This window comes from Myotis daubentonii, chromosome 11 (genome assembly GCF_963259705.1).
Source record: "Myotis daubentonii chromosome 11, mMyoDau2.1, whole genome shotgun sequence".
In the NCBI taxonomy this organism is placed as follows: domain Eukaryota; kingdom Metazoa; phylum Chordata; class Mammalia; order Chiroptera; family Vespertilionidae; genus Myotis; species Myotis daubentonii.
Window position 1 is genome coordinate 12,323,502 of NC_081850.1, and position 25,706 is coordinate 12,349,207.

Sequence of the window (25,706 nt, forward strand, 5' to 3'; positions counted from 1 at the left end):
AACATTGGCTTAAACAGAAACTTCTTTTCTTTAGTCTAGCAGCTAGAAATCCAAGATTAAGATGACATCAGATTTAGTTTCTTCTGAAGCCTCTCCATTTCCTCTTTTCTCTGTGTTTATGCATCCTGATGTCCAAATTTATTTTTATTATAAGGACACAGTCAGGTTGAATTAGGGACTAAGCACCTTTATGGCCTCATTTTAAGTCAATCTCATCTTTAAAGGCTCTACCTCCAAATATAGTCAACATTCAGAAGTACTGGGGGCACATTTCATCCCATAATACCATATCTACATAATTTCAATAATATTCAAATTCTCAGAACTTTTCTGAGCATTAAATGAATCAAAACATATAAAGTATCAGCTAAAATGTCTGTTACACGTGGTAGACATTCAGAACCTACTTTCTACAATTTCTCCTCTAGTTCTAGAGTACCTAACTCTGAAATCTCTCAGGCTAAGGTTTGTATTTTAGTAAGCACATGGCCCAACATTCAGAATTTAAAAATTGTGAGTAAAAAAAAAAAAATGCAATTGAACTAATTCCCTAGATTAATTCTGCTCATACCCCCGAATTTGTGAACTTTCAGAGTAGACCTAGGAAAAAAAGGGGGAGAGCATTTGGAGAGGCAGAGGATGAAAGGAGTCAGAAGAATTTATTGTTAGATAAGACACCAGCGGGTGGGGGGGTGAGAGCATGAGTGGAGGAATGGGGGGGCAGTGGGAGGATAAGGACACATATGTAATACCTTAATCAATAAAGAAAAAAAGAAAGAAAAGACGTAGTCGTCCTTCAAAGAAATTAATCAAGGGATAATGGGCAAATGCACTCGAGGTGAGCAGATCTAGTTGACCAGACAGCCCAGTTACACAATAACAAGGGTGTTAGACAGGTAGATTTTCTGAAATACATAGTCATAAGGTTTGGAGCAATCTGGAGTTTACAAGTAGAACTCCAGGTACCTGGAGCACCTTAGTTCAGGAGAAATTACCAAGATAAAGCAAAAGCACAGGGAAACAATAATTGTGACGGGGTAAATAAATGAGTATGTGAGTAAATAAATAAATGCATCGGTCACCACTGTGCTAACTTTTTTACATGCATGTGCTCATTAATTCATAGTACCATTTTAGGCATTATGTACAATTTCTACCTTACAGGTGAGGAAACATTAGTTTAGAGACTTAAGTTTCATGAGGTCAGAGTCTGTAACTATTTTGCTCATTATTTATATCCCAGCAAAAGGCTCAGCAATGTTCATTGATTGAATCAATAGCCTGTCAACTAATTTGTAGTTGAATGCTGAAGCTAGGAATTAAACCAAAGCCATGACTTAAGTCAACATGCCAGAAACAGAAGGTAAAACAAAGAAAAATGGCATAATTATAAGGGTATGACAAATAAAAATGAAAATGACACCAGCAAGATTAGAATGCTGACTCCCAATTTGACAATTTCAACATTTGAAAAACACACAGCAATAAATGCAAAGAGCCAAATGGTGTATCGTTAGTCACACCTTTTTAAATGATATTACTTGATCAATCCTCTCTGAGGATTGGTTGTCCATCCACCTGTCAATAAACTTGCTTTAACCCTTTGTACGCCATAAGCATCTGTAGACGCAGTGGGGATGGTTTCCGTTTTGGACACGTGGCAGTTACCTGGTTAAAATCCAGCCCATATATTTTTTTTTCATTTTTACTCTAACATAAATTGTTATACTTGTCAAATACCCTGCTGTGACCAGTGTCTAATAATATTTGCAGTAAATGCAATGGAGTGATCATGAGCATTGGGGTTAGTGCAGTGGTTCTCAACCTGTGGGTCGTGACCCGTCTGGTGGTCGAACGACCCTTTCACAGGGGTCGCCTAAGACCATCCTGCATATCAGATATTTACATTACGATTCATAACAGTAGCAACCTTACAGTTATGAAGTAGCAACGAAAATAATTTTATGATTGAGTCACAACATGAGGAACTGTATTTAAAAGGCCAGAAGGTTGAGAACCACTGGGTTAGTGTATTCTCTCTGGATGCCCAGCTCTAGGACCTGCCAGCTTTGTTAACTTGGGCAAATCATTTAATGTCTCTGAACTCCAGTTTGCTTTATCTGTGCAAAGGTGATCTTTAGGTTTGAGGTGAAGATACAACAGATATTTTACATCACATGCCACCATGATGTACATGCCTGGCTAAGATGGCAACCCACCAAACAAGTGAAGAGAGTCTTTCGCCAGGATTACTTTTTATGTGGAAGTTTCACTTTATTTCATGAAGTGCATCCTTTAACATCAACTAGTTCAACCTTTACAGAATTAAATTTAAAATAGCTATTTCGTTGTCATCTTATTGCATTGGACACTACAGGTCACTGTTCATTTCTGAAATTCCGGTGTCCTCTGGATCTCACAGCACCATTTACTTTTATGTTTTTTGATATTTTTGCTGTTCTTCTTTGACCAAGGATGGACATACAAATAGCCATATTATATTTGAACAGCAGTGAAGATGTCTGGCTCTTTTTTAAGACACCTCCCATATTTTGGGACATTTCATACAATATGAGTAATGAATCTGTAAGCAAAAAATCAAAAAACATGGTATTGACTTTATTTCAAGCTAAAGAACAGGCTATGTCCATTCAGGGCTCCTGTATTGAACTTTAACTAGGAAATGAAGAGCAAGACAGGGTGAGGATGAAGATGGAAGCATGGACTCTGTGAGCAGAAGGCTCAGGGTCTGGTGGTCCAGGGCCAGCACCAATGACATGGGTTGCAGTGCCTGGGTATTTGTTGGTACATTTCTATGACTATAGGCAGGTGTCCTTTGGCTGCATAGTCTCCAAGCCTGAATCTCTAGCAGTCACAAATATTCTTTGAGCTACCTATTTCCTTTATTGTTTTTTCTGTTTAAACTTGCTACAACGGCTTCTATTATTAGCAACTAAGATCAGTGACTGGCACCGTGTCCCTCAGTGTTTACCCATGAGGTATGCTTTTCTGTCTATATTCCAGTGCTCAGTAAAACATTTTCACGGCTTCAAATAAAACCTAGAAGTTAATAGCCACCCAATACTTATTTCTATTTTGACATCAGACATTTGAGCTTCACACTATTATCTCCACTGGTTTATTTGACATTCCTGCATAGACATGTGTCAGAAGTACTCAAACTAAACGCATTCAAACTGTACTCACTACATCACATCCGGATTCACAGGCATTTAATCAGTCAAGTTAAACAAGCTTTTATTTGATAGGTTTTATCACCGCATCTAGATATGGATATCAGTCTGGATATCAGTTTATTTTCTATAACTGTTCTGTCCAGTAGAAATGTATGCAATGATGGAAATATTCACAGCTCACAACAGCAGCCACTAGCTACCTGTGGCTATTGAGTATTTGAGATATGGCTGGTGCAAGGGAGGAACTGCATTTTTTAAATGTTCCTTTAATTTTATTAAGTTTAAATAACTGCATATGGCTAGTTACTGCCATATTGAATGGACAGCATGGTTCTGTATCATATCCCTCAGCTTTGGTTTACATTTTAGATGTAGCAAATTGTATTTTTACCCAGATTCCACTGATACAACTTTTACAATAGACTTAAAAATTTTCCTTTAGAAATGATACTTATCACATTCTCCGGGCCAGCATTTTGCACTGATAATTCTTTGGATATTAACCATTAGCCAGTTATAGGGACACCTAAAGGTAGTGTCCAGAGAGATTTCCCTGACCTATTGATGCATGCCAAGTAAAGCCGAATCAACAAGCTCTCTGCAGTCAGGAGCTCTGGCATCTGTGTTAGCAGAGTGGATCGCCTGAACTTGCCAAGTATAGAGACTTTTATCAGGTGAGGGAGCAGGTGTGTTTACCTTGCTTCTGGGAGAAATTGTATAACCCCAGCCTACAATTAAGTGGCTGGTACATCCTAAATTTGGAACTGATCCACTTTATTTAACATAGTGTGAGTAATAGTGTTCCTTGGTGCAGACGCTCAGGGCTGAATTACTGGTTGTGCTTACTTAGAACACCTGAATCAACTTTCTGTCATTAATTGTACTGTGGAAAACAGTTGGAAATTTAGCTACACAAAAGGTCTGATGACTTTTTCCTCTAAATTGACCTTTCACATATGCTTTATTATTCTATATATAGATCAGAGATGGCAAAAATTTTCTTGAAAAGTCAGATAGAAACTATTTTAGATTTTGTGGGTGAAGAGGTAAAAGCAAGAATTATTATTTATGCACTACTCATTTAAAAACATAAATGCCTGATCTACTTTTTAACAGCATATGGTCTCTATTTGTTGATTTAATAATTATAAAACCGTGTAGTTCTTATTTAGAGATATTTGTTTCTGATGTCATATTTTGTTCGTAAGACAATTACTCTCTCATTTTATAGTTTGCAGATCTTTATTTATATTAAATTTATTTTGAGATTGTTCTGTAAGCCTCATGTAACAATTTCTGTTAATTGTTTCCTTTCTTAGTTTTCCTTGGGAGGTTTGGGAATTTAACTGATTGGGTCTAATTCTGTGTGGAGATTCTCTTGTGAGATGTTCCCCTCAATCTTTGCACTTAACCTTGGCCTTTTCATAGGTTCGGTGGGCACTCCCAGTCCAGACCTGAGTATTCTATCAGGGGCTAAAGTTTCTGTCTCATGGTAATGTAGTGGATATTTCAGCTCTAGTTATTCAACCACAGGGTGACTGGTCCCAAGCTCCAGCTGCAAATATTTCTCCTGCAGCCACGGGTACACGGGGTTATGCCTGCTGTGGTCCTGGGAAGCATTCCCAACTTATTCCAGTCTCCGCAGTTCAAGTAGCTGGTCTTGATGCAGACCCCTACCACTCGCAGGTTTTTCAATAGTTGCTACCCGTGTCACGCCACCTTGTCCCCGCTTATATCTGTGCATTTACAGCCCATGAAAAACTGTGTTATGATTGAGGCTGTGGTTTCGTACTTTTTCATATTATAATTTCTTTGAATGCTTTTAATTGGGATTCTCATCATTTAGTCGTGTGGAGGGAGAATTTCCCAGTGCTAAGCTCACATCCTTATCTTGATCCAAAGTCTTTAATGAGTTTTGAGAACTCATCAGAAATTCTCATGAACATAGCAACTTCTCTCTCCGAACCTATGAATAGAAGTGCCCTGGTTGGCTTTCCTGCAAGGTCTCGGTACGCGTACCTTTCTCTCTGCATGGCAGATGAAGCGGCCTCAGCAGTTCTATCATAAACACTATGCATTTGGCATGCAAGGTCAGTGAACTCTCTTACCTTCAAGTCAGATTGTGTATGAAGAAAATGTTAATCTACCCTGACTCCTTTAAACCCAAAACTTTCTATCTTAAAATAACGTATAGAAATGTACCAGTTGTCTGCCTTATTTGTAAATGTAATATAGTACTAGATTTTCTTGTAATTTTTTGTTATTTCCCCTATTCTTTTCTAAATATTTGGTATACATTATGTTCATAAAGCTATCTGGGATCCCAACATATTTGCTTTTAAATGCCAAATTACTTATTTAAAGTTTTCTTTAAATGACTTTTTTTTTTCCAGTGATGCAAACTAAAATCAGCAAAAATTCTGAAATTATTTCTATCTAATGATGTTGTTTCTACACTTCAGTATGCAAAGTTAAGCTTCATTTTCATATACACATACATACACACACATATGTGCAGGCACACAGGATATCTTTGGAATTTGCACAAGTCAAAACTATAGTATAGTATGTGTTTCTCAAAAAGAAGTACTATCTTACAAAGACCTGCACATCACCCTCCTGTGGACCATTGAACAGAAGCAGTAGGATCCTTAGCCATCTCTTTATCCTGATCATGACTCATTTACTTAATGTGCTTTGTCCTTTATCTTAATCTTATCATATTTTTTTATCTTTTTACCTTATCATTACTTCCTCTAATTCTTTCCCAGTATTCATTTAGTTACCCTGCTCTCTTCATAGTGAAATTCTCTTCGTCCATCTCTTTCCACATTAACAGATCACATACCTAAAACATCATTTATTTGTTCATTCATTAGGGATCACTGCCTCAGTCCTGCCATTTAATAGGTACACGAGTGTCACTAAGTCCTGCACTGAGCCAAGAACAGGTAATTGGGAACATGTCCTGAGTATCAGCAATAGCTCGCATGTGGAAACTCAGCATAGGGTCAACAAAGAAACAAAGGATTAAAAAAAGAGGAAAGCTTTTTGCTTAAGAATTTCAACTTCAGCCCTAACCGGTTTGACTCAGTGGATAGAGCGTAGGCCTGTGGACTGAAAGGTTCCAGGTTCGATTCCCGTCAAGGGCATGTACCTTGGTTGGGGTCACGTCCCCAGTTGGGGGCGTGCAGGAGGCAGTTGATCGATGTTTCTCTCTCATTGATGTTTTTAACTCTCTATCCTAGTCCCTTCCTCTCTGTGAATAATCAATAAAATATATTTTAAAAAAAAAGAATTTCAACTTCAAATAATGAAATCTGTCTCTTCTCTAAATGTATATGACTTCAAAACTCCATATGGGTTTTTAAGAATTTTTGTTTAATTATCAAATTTGCCAGTTATAAAAATTGTGTTTGTTTTAATAGTTGTTACTGCCAATTTTGTTTCTAAATAGTCTATTTTTTCCTTCACTGAATTTTCTACCAATCCTATATAATAAAAGGCTAATATGCAAATTGTCCCCTGACTGGGAGTTAGTCCGGGAGTTTGACCAGGGTTCGGGGCCAGCTGGCCAACTGCCCGAGGACCCTCCCCGAAGCTGGCCCAGCCCTATAGTCCCGATCATGGCTGACTGGCCGGACCCCACCCATGCACTAATTCATGCATCAGGCCTCTAGTATTACATAAGAAAGAAAAAAATGAACAAGAATCTAAAAGAAAAAGATATATTCAAGCCAAAAGCAGAGTGACATTTGATTCTTTTTAAAATGAAGAAAAGTTACAATAATTTCTACTCACATTTCTACTTCTAAGTATAAAGGTCTAATTATATGATCTGTTTCCAAAATGTGGCTAATAATAGCAACTGTTATACATTGTCCTAAGACTTGCAAATATTTATACAGTGTTAGAAGAATGTCAAATAAAACTTTAAAGTGATATACAATTACTCAAAAGCATTTTTTAAAATGTGCTTCAAAAGTTGCTTTCATAAAATTCTCTTAATGCAAAGCTTCTCCTAAATTTCTAAGATACATAAAATATTTCTCTCTTTCTTCTTTTTCTTTTTTGTTTCTTTTTGATTCCTGGAGTCTTTACTTCCTATTATATTAACAAAGTAAATATTTGCACAAAGGCACTGCCCCCACCAAAGAAAATTGGAAACGTTTTTTAAAAAATAACAGATGCTGATTTTCCTGTATGTGATGCTTAAATTGCTAAATGATTTGTTAATATATAGATAAAATTGATTGTATTTAATTTTTTACTTGTTCACTTACTGATTTTTCTTTTGACTAGCTTCTCGGTTTCCCCTGAACTCATCTGAAATATTTAGTCTCAAAACTTGAGTGAAGGAAATGTTTATGCCATTAATGTATTTATAAGAAAGGGTGTTATTTTTGCTTTGAAAGTAGTACTGCCTTGAAAAAATATATAGGTATACTTACAGTTTTTTGCAATGGCCCTGGAGCTTATATAACATATACACACATGAGATTAAAAGTAAGACAATATCGACCGAGTTCCCTGGGAACATAAAAAGATGTGTAAGACAGGCTGAACGCGTTTATGTAGGACATAAGCTATTACAACTTGCCCATGTCAGCAATATCCTCTTTGCTGAGGTAGAAAATACCAGAGGCCAGTGTACCTGATATCAATACCCACTAATGATATTGTGTACTTCAAAGAGATCCCCCCCCCCCCCAAAAAAAAAACAAGGGGGAAGGAAACAGTCCCTCAAGTCAGTGCTCTTATAATTCATCTTTCATCTGCACACTCAACTAGCCACATTCCACAGCACTTGGCCATTCTGTCCAAATCCTGTTACCTATCCATTTTGATTGATATCCTGAACCAAATGGATAACTGAATAATAAAGGATCCAGTTTTGCTGTGCGTATAGACTATTCCAACCTTTCCGATCTAAAGCCACCACCCTCTAAGCTAGTTTCTGCAGCTACTTTCTGCCAATTAATCACTGTGGGTGGCGACTGAAAGGATCGGAGTGGGCCGGGGTATCGCACCTATCACATGAGGCCATAATGTATCAAAAGAACTTTAATTTCGGGCACCTGGGTGCAGGTGGGCTGAGTCGGGAAAAGGAATTGGCGGTGATTGAAGGGGGAGGCAGACTTTTATTAACCTCTGCCTGCTGCAAGCAGTTCTGCTGCTGTACGGGTCCGGTCTGTCCTTGGTTCCTCCCAGCGGCTGATGTCTAGTGGTTATCTAGCCTATGCCGAGCTCAAGGCTGCAAGTTTTCTGCAAAATATTGCTGAGCACAATAATTCCTCTGCCCCATTTTATTCTCTTTAACCCTTTCTGCCACTAGTAAAAAACGGCATCTAGCCCTAACCGGTTTGGCTCACTGGATAGAGCGTTGGTCTGCGGACTGAAGGGCCCCAGGTTCGATTCTGGTCAAGGGCATGTACCTTGGTTGCGGGCACATCCCCAGTAGGGAGTGTGCAAGAGGCAGCTGATTGATGTTTCTCTCTCATCAATGTTTCTAACTCTCTATCCCTCTCCCTTCCTCTCTGTAAAAAATCAATAAAATATATTTTTTAAAAAACAGGTATCTAATGACCACATGTAACAAATGCAGAAAGGGAGGAAAATTCTGTTGAAAAAAAGATAAGAGAAATATATTTCCTATCCTAGGCCTATACCTCACCCTACTATAAGCTAATGAATTTTTGTTTTTGTTGTTTTTTATAATATTTCTTGACAACATTCTTAACCTTCCACAACTGTGATTACTAAGGGTATCAAGGGTTTCAATGTTCCTTTTTTTTTTTTTTCTTATTACTAGTCATTGATCTAGGTCAGAAGTTACTCTAGAATTCCAAGCCTGATAGACTCCAATGGACTTCTGAATTACTTTATACAATACCGTGTTACCAAAAATGAACAAATAAACACCTTTAGGTATGAGGATTCCAAATTTGTTTTTAAAGGTAGAAATGAATCTTTAATATTAAAAGAACATACCTCTCACTTAATAAATCATAGACGAGAGATTGGATCAGATAATCTTGGGACGTGTCAGTAAAGTATGCTTTTTGTTTGTGGTGAGTTATGTCCAGCACTAAAGAAAGCTTGGGACCTGATATTATTCCAGGAACACATTTGGACCTGACTAACCAGAGATTCAACTGGACATGAATGACCATCTTTCTCCCATGATGGGTTAAATGAATGGAGACCTCCAAAGTTCTAAGAGGCAACAGCTCAGTTTTAGAGTGATCCATGGAGAGATGTAGCCCAGGTATCACAGAGGTTTGGGGGCAGTGTTCTGAAGCTACAGGAGAAAAAGGGGGTCAGGTAAGAGGAAGGAGACTATGCCTGTAAATAGGCCACTCAAATAGTAGCTTTGAAGAGCTTGGCCAATAAAATTTAGTCCTGACTAAAAATTAGAAAAAGTATGAGTCTTTGGACTTACGAGTTCACAGTACATTAGCCCTCAAGCTTTCAGATAATCTGCATTAATAGGGACTTTTTGATAAAGAGAAAATAGGTTGGAAATAATAGTTGAAATCTACTGCTAAGTACTACATACATGGATGTGGCCAAGAGTAAAAAAAAAAAAAAAAAAAAAAAAAAGAAGGAAATTTGGATCCCAGGAGCAGCAAAAGAACCAGCAGTTACTCCAAACCATGTGCCTATGTGCCTCTCCTGCACTACATAAGAATAATTTAACGTTACTCTTAATTTGGCAGGAGGTAGAAGTTGTCTTGTTTCTGCTTTTATGAGTTATGTTTGGCCTGAGAAACAATGATGTGGGGCCTGGAGGAAAGTAATTCAGTAGCATTGAATGTGCAGAACTAGAGATGGCAAAGTCAAGACCTAAGCATCTGGAAAAAGTTTAAGGCAAGGAAGCTTTCAGAAATTCAGACACCCACTTATGACATGTCAACACATCCTATGTTATTTGTTTTATAGATATATATTACAAGTTTAGTTAAATTGCAATGAATTTGTCCACATGATGCAATGTTTTATAGTTTAGTTGTGTATTTTTTTAACTTTGCACTTTTATTTTCTTTTATTTGGGATTTTATGGTTAAAACTCTCTTCTATTTTCAATTAGTTTTCAATTATTTTGTAGGCCCTTGAAATCTTAGAGGACTAGACACTATGCTCTCTATGCCTAATGATAAAAAGTGCCCAGACTAAATACTTAAGAATCCATAGCACCTTATCCATGTGAATATTATATTTCCCTCTCCTCCTTTTATTACTAGTACACCAATCCTGTGATATGAAGTCCATGTGTGTTCAGCTCCATTTTCTTTCTTTCTTTTTTTAAATATATATATATATATATATATTTTTATTTCAGAGAGGAAGGGAGAGTGAGTGAGAGAGAGAGAGAGAGAGAGAGAGATAGAAACATCAATGATGAGAGAGAATCATTGATTGGCTGCCTCCTGCACGCCCCCCACTGGGGATTGAGCCTGCAACAGGGGCATGTGCCCTGACCATAATCGAACCCAGGGCCCTTCAGTCCACAGGCTGATGCTATATCCACGGAGCCAAACTGGCTAGGGCCGTGATCGGCAAACTGCAGCTTACGAGCCACATGTGGCTCTTTGGCCTCTTGAATGTGGCTCTTCCTAAGCCTTAAGAGCACCCTAATTAAGTTAATAACAATGTATCTACCTATATAGTTTAAGTTTAAAAAATTTGGCTCTCAAAAGAAATTCCAATCGTTGTACTGTTGATATTTGGCTCTGTTGACTAATGAGTTTGCCGACCAGTGGGCTAGGGCATCAGCTCCATTTTCTACAGCAGATAATGTTTCTAACAGATATGGCAGTAAATGGCCTACATATCTAATTTTTAAAATTTTACTGGTGCTTTCACACTCTTTTTGTGCCTGCACAGATATTTTGATGGGAAGTTGACAGTGTGGACCCTGAAAAAGGAGATACCTGCCAAACAAGGCTCCTGGTGGCCAACTGAGCTCAAATGTAAAAACAAAACCACGAGGCAGTATCTAGCAACCCTTTCTAAGCAGGGGCCTCTCACAAAGGCCTACACTGACTTCTGGGAGAAGCCTGCACTGAATTGCTTGCCTCCAGCTCTGTGTTCCTGACATCTGAGCCAGCCCTCATGAAGGAGCTCCTGTAATTGTATTTCAATCATTAGGACTGTGATTTTCCCCATCTGCATCTTCAGCTAATCAGAACAGCTTCCCTCTGACCAATCAGAACAGTTCCTTTGGACCAATAGAATTGCAAGACTTTGGAGTCCTCCTGTGCATGAGGACAGACCAATCAGGGACCAGGGGTGGGGACTTCTCTCTGCCTTATTCAGCTCCATTCTGGACTCTCCCTTTTACCTGCAGTCTGGAAACAGCCTCTCTTTGGCTGGACCTGAAACACTAAAGGCATCTTGCCGGAAAGAGCAGAGTGGAGCAGGCAGGAGCAGACAAACAGAGCAATGTAGGTGGAGGGGACTTGAGCTGGGCAGAGTGGAGCCGAGCAGAGAAGAACAGAACTCCTGTGCTGGAATGGAGCCTCTCCCCAGGGCCATCTCCACATTCTGCTATTTTATGATCGAACTGTAGCACCATTGAGCTATACCACAGCCATGTTGTTCTCACAGTCATGCTGTATCATAATAGAGCTGTGTGTACTGAAACAAGATGCCTTCTTCACCACATCACAAATTGGGGATTTCTGTTAGCATTGAATTTGCACCAACAACCATAGGTTAACAACTGGAACTTATTGGTTGCTAGCTCAGTGCTTTCTTAAAAGTAATTCTGTTTGCTCATTCATCATTGCAACAAAGACGATCAAAGGGTCAAACTAGTAGTATTGAGTAGCACCAAGTTTATAGTTTTTGGGTTTTTTTAATTTTTATTTTCCCTTATGTTGGCTGTAGAATCCTTAGAATATGAAATAGCTAGCATGGAGATAGATCACAGCACTTAAAAACCTAGTGTTGGAGCTAAGCTTTCTAGATTCAAGTACCAGATTAGTTTTTTATTATATGTACAATGCTAGGGATCTTGGGTATATTTCTTTAAAAAATGTTTTTATTGATTTTAGAGAGAGGAAGAGAGAGGGAGAGAAGAGAGAAACACTAAAAAGAGAGAAACATGGATAGGGTGCCTCCAGCACGCCCCCTACTGGGGATTGAGCCTGCAACTCCAGGCATGTCCCCTGGACTGGAAATCCGACCAGCTACCTCTCTTTGCATAGGATGGTGCCCACCCACTAAGCCACACAGACCAGGACAGGGTGTATTTCTTATATTCTCTGGGCCTTAGTTCCTTTATATGCAAAATGACACTATTGAGAAGATGCAGTAAAGTAATATAAGGAAAGCATTTAGAACAGCACCTGGCAGTTACTCTATAGCAATATCTTATGATTGTCTTTGACGACCAAGGGTATAATCATATAGACTTGCTTTGAAATATGCATTCAGCATTTTTATAGCACCTCAACCACACTTGCAGCTACAGAAACCAAAGATACATGCTTCTCCTAGTAATTTTTCAAATGATACTGATAATTATAGAGGTGAAGAAATGCTAAATACTGTGTTTTATTAGCAAGGTATTAACTTTTCTGTTATTAGATGATAAAACAATTTTGAATCTACTGACTCAAAATGATTACTTAAATCAAAACCATGTTCATGTTCGTTGAAGCCACTATGTGTTTTAGTGTTAAAATATTGAAAGATAGAAGCCAAGAGTAAACAGTAATTGTTAGCACTTCCATTGTCAGTTTACCAAAGTTAATCTCCCACTGTGATCAGACCGGCTTACAATTATTATAACAAACAGTGCTGCGTAGTTTAAAAACAACATGAATGGCTTTGTTTTTTCTGTGATTTTTTTCCTATTCTTTATTTATTTGGCATAATTTTCCCCCCCAGAAGTTTTGTCTTGCTTAACACATTTCCTTTGGTGCCTGAACTTTGTTACTCCTGGTGGCATTGGGCCAGAAAGATGAAAAAATAGAGAATGAGACCTCTGGAACACTCAAGCTACCAGCTTGCAGCTATTGTTTTTTAAAAAGTATTATTTTAATGTATTGCTTTTGAGAGAGAAAGAGAAACATCAATTTGTTGTTTCACTTATGTAAGCATTTATTGGTTGATTCTTGTATGTGCTCTGAGGACTGAACCTGCTACCTTGACATATCGAACAATGCTCTAACCAACTGAGCTACCTGGCCAGGGCTGCATATATAGTTTTTGAAGGTGCCAGGCCCTAGGAGAAAAGAAAATAGAATCCATGCCATCTCGCTATGGAGCGAAAACTAAAACCAGTGGCATGGAGAATGAAATCCCAAGGCCCACAGACTTCTACACACCTCCTATTTATAACACTTACCTCTACATTAGGCAAAATCCACCCGATTTTTTGTGACTTAATTGCTTCTCCCTCTTTGCATGTATAACACAAATCTGCTTTCTGTCTTTCGACATCCATCCCAGAGAAAGGAAATAGAAAATAAAGCACATTCTTCAGTAGGATTTCCCTGTGCATTGAGGGTAAAAGCAGGCATGTACAAATGGCAACGCATTTGAAAGCCTTCCCCACTGAAATCTGGCAGGAGCTAAAGCACTTTCATTAGGATTTGTAACTTCAATGGCGAACTGCTTCACACAAAGTGCTACGTTCGCGAACAAGGCACAAAATTGACTGTCAAGGAGATGTAAGGCCATAGCAGATCACAGTCCATTTTGCACAAGGTACGCTGTGGGGACATGGTTACTCGGCAACTCCAAGCTTTAGCTTTCATAAACTGTTGGTAGAGATTCACCACTGAATCTTCATTTGGTTTGGAAATAGGCCTTTTTATAATGATACCGTGTGAAGGGCACAGCTACCTCCAGAAGTCAAGGGGCATTGAATCGATATACTCCAAAAATTACTGGCAAAAGAATAATCCATAGTCCCTAAATTTTAAATAGAGACATTGACATAGCTTAATGGTAAAATGATTGTAATTATATGTCACTGGGCCAAATGTACAGTTAAAGATAATGTCAAAATTGCTTTTTAAAATTCTGAGTCAGACACATAGAAATAAAGTCTCTGATTTTCTGCTCATATCGACTTCCATTATTGACAGAATTATTAGCGTGAATAAGTATGTTTTCCTGCTGAGTTCCAGGCACAGGACTTGCAAGCACCTGTTAAAACAGGCCCCATTGCTCAGTATTTACTAACTCTTTTCACCATCCCTTTCACCCAAACCATTCTTCTTCTTCTTCCACACTTACTTTGGTTCTGGATAAGAGTCCAAGCTATCAGGAATGATCCTGTTTTTCATATATTCAGTCATGAACAGGACTTAATTCACTTAATATTTCTCATGTAAAAAAGCAAAATTTAATTCCATGAAGTATACAGGCTGAAATAAAGATTGGATCCATAGGATCTCATTTTCTCCTCATTCCATAAAGAGAAGTATGTATGTGACTTGATGTGTTTTCTTTTGGCCTTAGATTTTAACAATCCTAAATATAATTACCATGCTTACATGTGGTTTGAATCTCTACCCTCCCATAAGATTCTTGGTAATTCTAATTCTCCTTTTTTCTGAAGGAATTTTTTCTTCTCCATGTTTGCCTCAATTTCAACTGTGCTGTCAGAGTTTGAACTCCTCAAGGACAGGGCAGATGTCTGATTCTTCTGTACCCCAAAATCAGAGTGCATGTGGCTTAAAGAAAAAGTGTATCTATGTTTGCAACATGTGTGAAGTTAAAGAGGTTCAAAATTTAAATGGCTTAGAATAAATTGTTTGCCAGAACTACATAGCACCATTGTTATTTTCGATACTATTTCAGCATGGGCCTAGTTCTAAGTTGTTTTCCTGTGATTTTGAGACGTCTCTGCAAATAAGAATCACCCTGGATACTTGTCAAATATCAGGTTACACGGAATCAGAATTTATAACAGAGAAGTGAGGGAATCAGGTTTAACACATAGGAACAACTGTGGAATCTTTCTTAAAGAGAAACATTGAAATGTGCGATCAAAGAAGCATACAGGCATTGAGAAAGAAATAAAAGCCACCATGTGAAGCAGCTGGTCTATGCCTGGGAATTGTCTTTAGGAGAAGTTGAAATCCTCCCTGAAATGGCACACTGGCCAGGGTTCCAGCAGAAGCAGGTGGAGTGGCAGCCTGGAAACACCATGCTGCTTTTCTTTCTGTATGGCGATGAGGCACTCACAAATCTGCAGTGGGAGCCATGGAAAGGACAGGGGTGGGGAAAGCAAGTGATTGAGGATGTAGAAACCGCAGGCCTTTCGGTGTCCACTTCCCTGAGAAGAGAACAGCAATCAATTACTGTTAGTGTAGTTGTCAAACATTACAGAATTTCATCCTTTCTAAAAATAATATTTACTGGTGCCTGTTAACTTAACAAGTCACTCTGTGTGAGGCAGTGAGGGGGCCTGAGAGAGTAGAGCACAGTGCTGATCACAGGAGGGGCAGTGAAGAGCAAAGGGGCAGTTCCTATTCTGCTTCGTGTCTAGTAGGTCAGGTAGAGAAATAAACCATCAATCATTATAGCATCTGAAGAATGCTATTTATGGAATGACATAGGGAGTTATAGAACCATAAAAGAGACCAAAAGCTCAGTCATGGAAAGAGTCTTATTGGTATCTACTCTCACCGTATAACAAAATACCCCCACACCCAGCAAATGAAACAAACAACAGAAATCGACACACTTCGTGTCTGGGCCCTGAGTCCGAATTTCTCCCAAGGCTCAACTGGGGGGAGATTTCGCCTCTGAGCCCAATCACGTGTTTGTTGGCAGGCATCAGCTCCTTGGGGGCTGTTGGTCTGGAGCCTCAGGCCCTGTTGGTGATGGCTACAGGCCTCCCTCAGCTCCTTCCCACACGGACCTCTCCATACGTCAACTCAAAACATGTCATCCGGCTGCCATCAGAGTCAGCAAGCAAGAAAGGGCCTGAAGACAGAAGCCAGAGTATTATTGTAACCTAGCCCTGGAAGCGACCTCCATTCTCTTTTGCCCTGTTCTATTTTTTAGAAGTGAGTCACTAGAGGAACCCACGCTCATGGGAAGGATTATATAAGTTCATAAACACCAGGAGGCAGGAATCACTGAGAGCAATTTTAGAGGCAGCCAGAATCCTAAGATCAAGAGAACAGTCAAAGCCCTAAGTTTTGATATAGAATCAATTAAACATGAACTGCTGCGTATCAGTGGTAATGACAGCAGTTTTGGTGGTGATTGTGGTAATAGTAACAGTGGTAAAAACAGCTCCGATTACATTAGTGATCTAAGAGAAAAGAAAAAATACTATTTCAATAATATGATATTTACTGCTTCCATATTCTAGGTGCAGTGGCTAGATTCATTTTAGAGGCTGATGGCTTTAATGTTTTGAAAAACAACCTGACTGGTATTTTTGTTGTGATAGGTAATGGCTTTGGGGAATGACTTGGAAAACTTTTTATACACTGTAACCCAAAACTTGTTACTATATTATGAAATCAGGTAAGTAGGTTGAGACTGGGATGCAGGAGACAGGGACTGAAAAAGTCCATCAGCAAGCATTAAATAAAAGATCGGGGATATGAGATCACCTGGAAAGGAAAAATCCTGCAGGAGAAACCCTGCCAGGAAAATGGGCCTAAGTTAAAGGAGAAAGTTTGGGATTTGGTTCCAATATTTTTGTCACTATTTAAAGTTCTTCATAAATCCCAGGATACTGAAGGAAACTAATAGAAGACAAGTATATCCTCCTATATAATAAAAGGCTAATATATAAATCGACCCAACGGTGGAATGACTGGTCACTACATGCACTGACCACCAGGGGGCAGATGCTCAATGCAGGAGCTGCCCCCTGGAGGTCAGTGCACTCCCACAAGGGAAGCGCTGCTCAGCCAGAAGCTGGGCTCACAGCTGGCAACCGCAGTGGTGGCTGACGGCTCTCTGACTGCAAGAGGGCATAGGCCAGGCTGAAGGACAGTCCCCACCCCCTCACCCCCACCGAGTGCACAAATTTTGTGCACCAGGCCTCTAGTAATGAAATTAAAATTGGCTGTGTTTCTGGATCTTTTTCCTGCTGAGAGAATGTAGTTGGTTGCTGTATACAATAGAGACATAAAATAGACTCATATACAAATGAAAGTTTTAATAATGTGGGGTTTTTTGGATTAGCAGTTAAGCAAGCATAAACACTTATCAAATTGTGGAGAAAAAAAGATGAAAAACACCAATGAAAAATAATACTAATTTCAGTGCAAGGACAGAAACAATGAACAGATAAGAAATATAGAAGAACTTGAGCTTTCCTATAAAGGGAAAAATAAGGGAAAGAATGTAGTTAATTTACTAGTAAGGGAATTATGCAAATGTGCACAAATTTTTTTTAGAAGATGTACAATTAGATGCAGATTATAAAATACTGTCAACAATCACACCAGGCTAGCATCTGGGAAATGAGACAAAAAATAATAACACTGTTGCATTCATTTTCTATTGCTATGTAACAAATGCTCACAAACGTAAGCGTTTAATACAACATCCACTTACTATCTCACACTTTATGTAGGTCAGCAGTTCAGGTTCTGCTGAGCCGAATCTCCTGCTCAGATCTGACCTGGCTGAAGTCATGTGGCAGCTGGGTTCCCTTCCTTCTTAGGTGGCTTGAGTTCTCTTCCAGTCTCATGTGGTTATTGGCAGAACCCAGTTCTTGCACCTAGTTATCTCATAATCTCAATCTAAATGTCATCATATCTTCAACTCAAAGTCCAAAGTGAAATCTGAATATCATCAGATCGAAGTCTAAAACCTCTTCATTAGTGAAATGTACACTATGATGGTTTGACATACATTGTGAAACAGTCACCACAATCAAGTTAACACATCCACCTCACATAGTTGGGTCTGTTTTTTGTTTGTTCGTTTGTTTTTGTGTGTGTAGGGATAATACTTCAGATCTACTCTATTAGCAAATGTCAGGCATGTAATGTAGTATTATTAACATGGCCATCATGCTGTATATTAGATACCCAGAATGTAGTAATCTTATAACTTACTAGAGCAGCCCTGGGCAAACTACGGCCCATGGGCCGGATCCGGCCCGTTTGAAATGAATAAAACTAAAAAAAAATAAAAGACCGTACCCTTTGATGTAATGATGTTTACTTTGAATGTATATTAGTTCACACAAACACTCCATCCATGCTTTTGTTCCGGCCCTCCAGTCCAGTTTAAGAACCCATTGTGGCCCTCGAGTCAAAAAGTTTGCCCACCCCTGTACTAGAGGCTTGGTGCATGGATTCATGCATCGGTGGGGTCTCTTGGCCTGGCATGCAGGGGTTGGACCGAAACTGGCTCTCCAACATCCCCCAAGGGGTCCCAGATTGCAAGAGGGACCCCATTGGTGCACGATCAGAACCAGGGAGGGACCATATGAGGGCTCCAAGGCGTGTATGGCCTGTCTCGCCCAGTCCTGATCAGGGCTGATTGGGGCCAATCTCTTCCAGTCCCAATTAGCTGGGGAGGGACCACGGGAGGTTGGCTGGCCTGGGAGGGACTGTAGGAGGGCTCCAAGGCATCTTTCCAGCCCTTCTTTTTCAGTCCCGATTGGCTGGACCCCAGCAGCAAGCTAACCTACTGGTCAGAGCATCTGTTCCATGGTGGTCAGTGTGCATTATAGCAACTGGTCAAACGGTCAAATGGTCAGAGGGACAATTAGCACATTAGGCTTTTATATATATAGATAGGTTGTACCCTTGACCACCATTTTCCCATTTCTACCACCCACCCCCCTGGCTCCTGGCAACCACCATTCTACTCTCTGTTTCCATGAATTTGACTTTTTTGTTGTTGCTTTTTTAATTCTACATATATGTTATATCATACAGTATGTGTCTTTCTCTGTCTTGCTTATTTCACTTAGCACAATGTTCTCCAGTTTCATCCCTGTTGTTTCATATAATATTTCTCTCTCTTGCCCTGGCTGGTTTTGCTCAGTGATTGGAGCATTGATCCTCAGACCTAAGGGTCTCGGATTTGATTCCAAGTTAAGGGCACATACCTTGGTTGCAGATTAGATCCCCAACCCCAGGTTGGGGTGAGTGTAGGAGGCAACCAATGAATGTGTTCTCTCACCTCTCTCTCTCTCTCTCTTTCTCATTCACCCCTCCGTCCCATCCACTCTCTCTAAAAATCAATGGAAAAGATATTCTAGGATGAGGATAAAAAAAAGATTTACTTCGCTTTATGGATGAGTAAAGTACCACTATGTGTGTATAGGCATTTATTTTACTTTATATATTCATTACTTTAAAAGACCTTCTCTGAAATCTCTTCCTCTTTTAAAGGGCTTGCCTAATTTGGTAAGGCCCACCCAGGACAATATCACTTGTTATAGTTATTAAATTAGAGTTACCTAATTAGGGACCTTAACTACATCTACAAAATTTATTTTTTCATGTAACATAATCATGGGAGTGATACCCCATCATATTCACAGGTTGAACTCACAATAAAGGCATCGGTTAATACAGGTATGTGTGTGTGTCAAGAGGTGGAAATCTTTAAGACCATTTCTAATTATGCCTACCACGAACAATAAGATCATTTACTCAAAGTTATTTTAAACTTGAAGCATGTCAGCAGCAAAAATGATATATTCCTTAGTTTTAGGCAATTTAAATGTAATTCCAGATATTGTCAGTAATGATTTATATGATATGTAACTTGGACTAAGAGAGATGGGAGAGGGTGTGTAGATGGCATAATGTGGGAGAAGTTAGAGCATCATGTGTTTAATCAATACACATGTGGATGTGAAATTTGACCAAAGGAGAAACAAATAATGAACACATAAACTCAGTTGTGTTTCAATATTTGAAAGAAAAGTTGGGCAGATATGATAATTCTACATTAAGAATTAACAGGATGTATAAAATGACAGAAGATTTGACTTAGGGTGGTGGACACACAGTGCAATATACAGATTTTGTAACAGAGAAACCCACACCTGAAGCTGGTAGAATCATATTAACCAATACTAACCCAATAAATTTAATCCTATATAATAAAAGCTTAATATGCTAAGTGTCCGGTCCTCCGGTCAGCCGTTCAACCAATCAAAGCATAATATGCTAATGATATGCTAAGGTGGCTCAACTGCTAGCTCTGATGTGCACTGACCACCAGGGGGCAGACAGTCAACCCATCACTATGGTGTGCACTGACCACCAAGGGGAAGGCACTCAGACCGGTAGGTGAGCTTGCTGCTGGGGTCTGGCCCATCAGGACTGAGCAAGACGGCCCGAACATGCTCTGGAGCCCTCTCACAGTCCCTCCCCGGCTGGCCAACCTCCCGCGTCCCTCCCCAGCCCCGATCGTGCACTGGTGGGGTCCCTTGGCCTGACCTGTGCCTTCTCACAAGCCGGGACCCTCAGGGGATGTCAGTGAGCCGGTTTTTGTCCGATCCCGCAGACCGGGCCGAGGGACCCTACTGGTGCATGAAAAAATAAAAAAGAATTAACAGAATGTTTTAAAAGCATAGAGGAGGGGAAAATCATTAACTTTGTGTGGGTTAATGAATGCCAAACACAAGTACTTAGGGAGAGGAAGGAGAAAAATGCGTTTTAGGTGGAACTTGCTACAAGACACAAAGTTGACGCAAAGCTGTCCAGACAGTGTATCTAGAGAACAGCACAGCATGGACATGAGGCATATTAGGGGGTAGCAGAATAGTAGTGTACATTAAGGTCTGATTATGAAGGATGTGTATGCCATTCTTCACAAGTGAGATGTTTTCATGTAGGCAGTCGCTTGTAACCCTCTTGAAGCAGTAGAACTTTTTCTTTACGCTTCTGACACCTTTCGAGTAAGAGCTCATGGGGCTTGGAATAGATCAAAGCAAGGCTGCGCCAATGTCAGGAGGCTCTTATTGCCCCAGCTGAGCACTCACTGCTTATCTCAAAGATAAGACAAGAAAGAGGCAAAACAGAGCTTACCTGCAGATGCATGGATCCACAAACTTCCTATGTATTAAATCAGCACATTTACTCGACAGTCTGAAGACAAATAAAAATAAATAATGTGATTGTAGTAGGTATTTTTGTTGAAGGGGTTGCTAATCTCCAGACCAGACTTTCTGATAACTGTACCCGCTCCCAGGATAAGCTTCTGGAGAACACGTCTGCCTTGGGCAGCCCTTCCCATCTGGCAGAGAGCACTTGACCTTGGAGTAGAAAACAACTGGAAAGAAGAGAACAGGATTACCTTTCTCAGAATTCTTGGCATCCTCCTAGAGCAGAAGTATCTGTTTCAGTGTGATTAGCAGGAAAAGGTGGTTTTTACCTTTTTAAATGCTCAGAAGAAAAATAACACGTTATGGCATATGGCATTTCTATGATTTTTCACATTTCAGTATACATAATGTTTTGTTGGTGGTGGTGGTGTTGGTGGTGGTGGTGGTGGTGGTGGTGGTGGTGGTGGTGTGTGTGTGTGTGTGTGTGTGTGTGTGTTTAGTACAGCCATGTCCATTCATTGATGCATTCTGTTTGGCTGCTTTCACGCTGCAATGGTAACACTGAGAAGTGCAACAGAGATTGTGTGGCCCAGAAAGTCTAATTTTTTAAAATATATAATCCTCACCCGAGGACATGTTTTTATTGTTTATATTATGTTTTAAAAATATTTTTATTGATTTCAGAGAGGAAGAGAGAGGGAAAGAGATAGAAACATCAACGATGAGAGAGAATCATTGATCGGCTGCCTCCTCATGCATGCCCCACACTGGGGATCGAGCCACAACCCAGGCATGTGCCCTGACCAGGAATCAAACCATAACCTCCTAATTCACAGTCAGTGCTGACTGCCCAAGCCACACCAACCAGGGCCTAAAATGATCTCTAGCTGGCTCTTTGTGGGGGAAAAGTGCTTACTTCTCTAGACTAAAGGAAGGCACTAGGCATATTTAAAGCTGTCCTAGTTCAACCCTTTGCTGTAGTGTTTGTCCAACTCTTCCTTTGATGACATAAACTGTTTCAAAATGTCCTGCCATTAAGGTTCGTATTTTATTTGCCCTAACAGGGTCAGCTTTCATTGCTTGCAACCAAAAGAACATTAACTAATATAATTATCTAATGATTTAGTCCAAGAAATCCATTAGCTTTACATAATTATAGAGCTGGATCAGCCATTTCAAGTAAATTTACCAGTGAATTAGTGAAAACAAGCAAGCAAAAATATTCATTTAAAAAACAGGCAACACAGTGAAAGCATATTTCTTAAGTGGACAACTAAAATTGTTTATGGAACTTATATTGTGTGGGTGACTGTGAATTATGAAATGGTTATTGCCATTTTCAGAAAATCAAGGATCTCTGGGAATCAGGATTTAAGTGGAAAGCCCGTGGTTCCTATGTGAATTCTGTCAGGACCACCTGGGGAATTGGGTGAATAAGACATTCAGTGCTGCTCTGGCAGCCGCGCCAGAGGGAGCGTCTTTTCAGCAACCTTGACTTTAATCATGAATCTTAGTGACTCTTCAAATCACCCTACTTGAGATTCTTTTTTCTTATCTTTTTTATTCCTCTCTGACTTCCTTTTCCACAACTAACTGATGGCCCATGGACTATACTGGTCCTGTCCATGCCCACCCGGATGGGCATACACGGCCAGCCCCCAGCATCTTCCTGCCCGCTTATGTGCTCACAGGGAGACCACTCTGCTTCGGGCCTTATTTGTACCAGTGCAATTTCAGAGCACACGTTACGATTTCATCTTTTCACTCATCACTCTTTCTCACTAAAAGTACTGCGAGACTTTCCTCTATTTAACAGCTTCTTTTTTCGCTATAAATCAACCGCATTCTGGTTTTTCACTCTCAATTCAAACAGGCTGGACCTTGTGCTCAGCCACCCCAGCGGCTCTTTGCTAACACGGAGATGGCCTCCCTCATTCTAGCACAGCTGCCTCCCGATGCCCAGCCTGGGTCTAACGTCTCCTACTTCACGCTGCTGCCTAAAGGCAGGGAACGGACAGGGAAACGTGCAGTTCCCAAAGGTACCCACTGGTGAGGATTATAAAGTATCATCTGACACTTCCTGGGACCCTAAACTGTTTTTGTTTTTTTAAAGAATTACCACAAGTATCACAGAAAGTCACAGATGTATTTGGTTGTATTTCTGTCATAATGTGATCATGATGGGCTCAAGCCCCCCAAATACACTACACTGTTTCCATGGAGCGTGTGATTGCTTGAAATAGGGTGTAATTTTCAGTTCTCCCCACGACAAGTGGGCCACCCTTGTGGGCTACGGCAAAACAGGGAAAGTGATTTGAAAACAAGCTGTCAACACTGTTCCTACCTAAGAATCCTCTAAGACCAGGAATGACAGTACCAGAATGTTTCCAGTTTATGATGCTGTGTCCATCTAAGCAGTGACGCTAAACAAAGTAATATGGCAAATGTTGCCATGTGAACACAAAATGACATAATTTATTACCTGACTCAAGAATGCTGACACATGCTCATTTGGATTTACATTACAGAGAGAGTTTTAAATACCTTGAAAAAAATGTTTTTAGTAATTTTTTTTTTTCCTTATGTAGGTTTACACCTAGAAATTCCCTTGAGGTAGTCTAAGGTTATTTAACTTGGAATTATATTGGGTCCATTCTTCCTTTTTTATTTTTCTTAAATCCTGTTAATGTGAAAACTGGGTCTTGTGGCAGTTGATATTACAGCTTGTGTTTGGGTAGAGCCATTTTTTATTAGATTAATTTTACGCATGTCCATTTATTTAAAAAAAATACCACGAGACTGAATTTGTATTTTTCAATATTTCTCAGTCTCAGGGATTTCCTTGTACTGAATGGGGATGAAGTGTCGGGAGGAGGGAACGGACCAGGTCAGGAATGGAGAGCCACTGGAGGCCTCTTTCTCAATCCCTTCCCAGACAGGCCTGCATGTTTCATCCAGGTAATTCTGACCAGAGCCTCACAAAGCACCGTTTCAGGATTCTCAGTTTTTGTATTGGAGGATAACCAAAGTACTAGCCAGCCTTTCTAACTGGCCTTAGAAATGGCCTTGTCCTCGTTGTATGACCTTATCTCTCACCTCACTAAAATAACTAGGCATTATGAGTTTTAATTTTTAATCATCCCTGCCTCACCCCCCAAATTTGGCTCCCACACTTCCAATCTCCATTCTAGGTGTGAGGAGGATGTGCCCCTAGCTTTATTTAAAGGCAAAATTTCTACTTTGTCCTCAATTCTATCCAATCTCATTTTGTAACAGTTTATCCCACCCGTTAAAATCACCCACCATGGGCCTCAGATCCAACCTTCCCTTGGACATCATTGTGTCCGTCTATATATTGCAACAGATCTCTAAGCCTGACCCTAGAACTTCTTATTTTCCACCATATATGCTGCTTTTTGCGTTCAAACCATCTATCATATAGTCAACTGAGTCAAAAGCATCATTGATACATACACGGATATGTGTGTTCAACTAATACATTTTAAAAAGAAACTATGACCTGCCATTGATCATAAGACACATTCAGAGATGTTAAATTATTAAACGTGCATTTAAAATTGATAAAATATGCATATGCTCAGCACTGAGGTGTGCTGGAGAAGTAGAAATAACTAAGATGATGTCATCGTACTTAGAAAACTTGTGAGCCTTTAGTCTTATACGCATGAGTACTCTCTCACCAAATGAAGAACAGGTGGAAAATTAATAAATGGGATTTTATTGCACAAAGATAGTTAATTTCTGATTGTGTGTTTGCATTATATATGGGTTTTACTGGCAGTTTTAAGCATTTTCTCCAAACTATTCAGAACACTTTTGATCTGTGCTTGTTCATTACAATAATCTAAAGAACATTATACAGCGCTATACTCTTCACAAAGAATGATGTGACTTCATATGTAAGCAAATTGTGATATCCACGTAACCAAATATAACTGGGAAAGTAAATATGCTACAAATACATTTTAAAAGCATTCTAGTTTCATGTTTAAATTTCAGGTAGGGCTTTGACTCATTTTCATTCCTGAGGATTATAGAAAGATAAACATGTGTTGGAATTATCTGACAATATGCTTTGTAGCCATAGAACTGTTGACTTAGATGTTGGTTTGGAGAAGAAGGAAATTATTTCACATGTTGGAAGAAGTCTTCAGGGTGCTGACAATGACTGTAACTTCAGTTGGAAAGAATATGCTAATGTAGATGTGATGATTATTCTCACTGGATTTCATGAGTAAAAAAAAAAAAGAAATTCTTAAATCTTATATTTTCTACCTTTCTTTCCACCATGAGAGACATATACACAGAAAATAAGCTATGTCTTTTTATTGTACAATTCAGTTGATGTTGTGTCGTAAATCAGTGAGTGAAATGCAAGATGCCTTAAGGAGCCAAATAATTAGGAGTCGTTTATTGCCCATAGCCCAGAGGGAGGTATTTCTTCCAAATCTCCGAGCGAAGTCACACAGGAAGTTTCC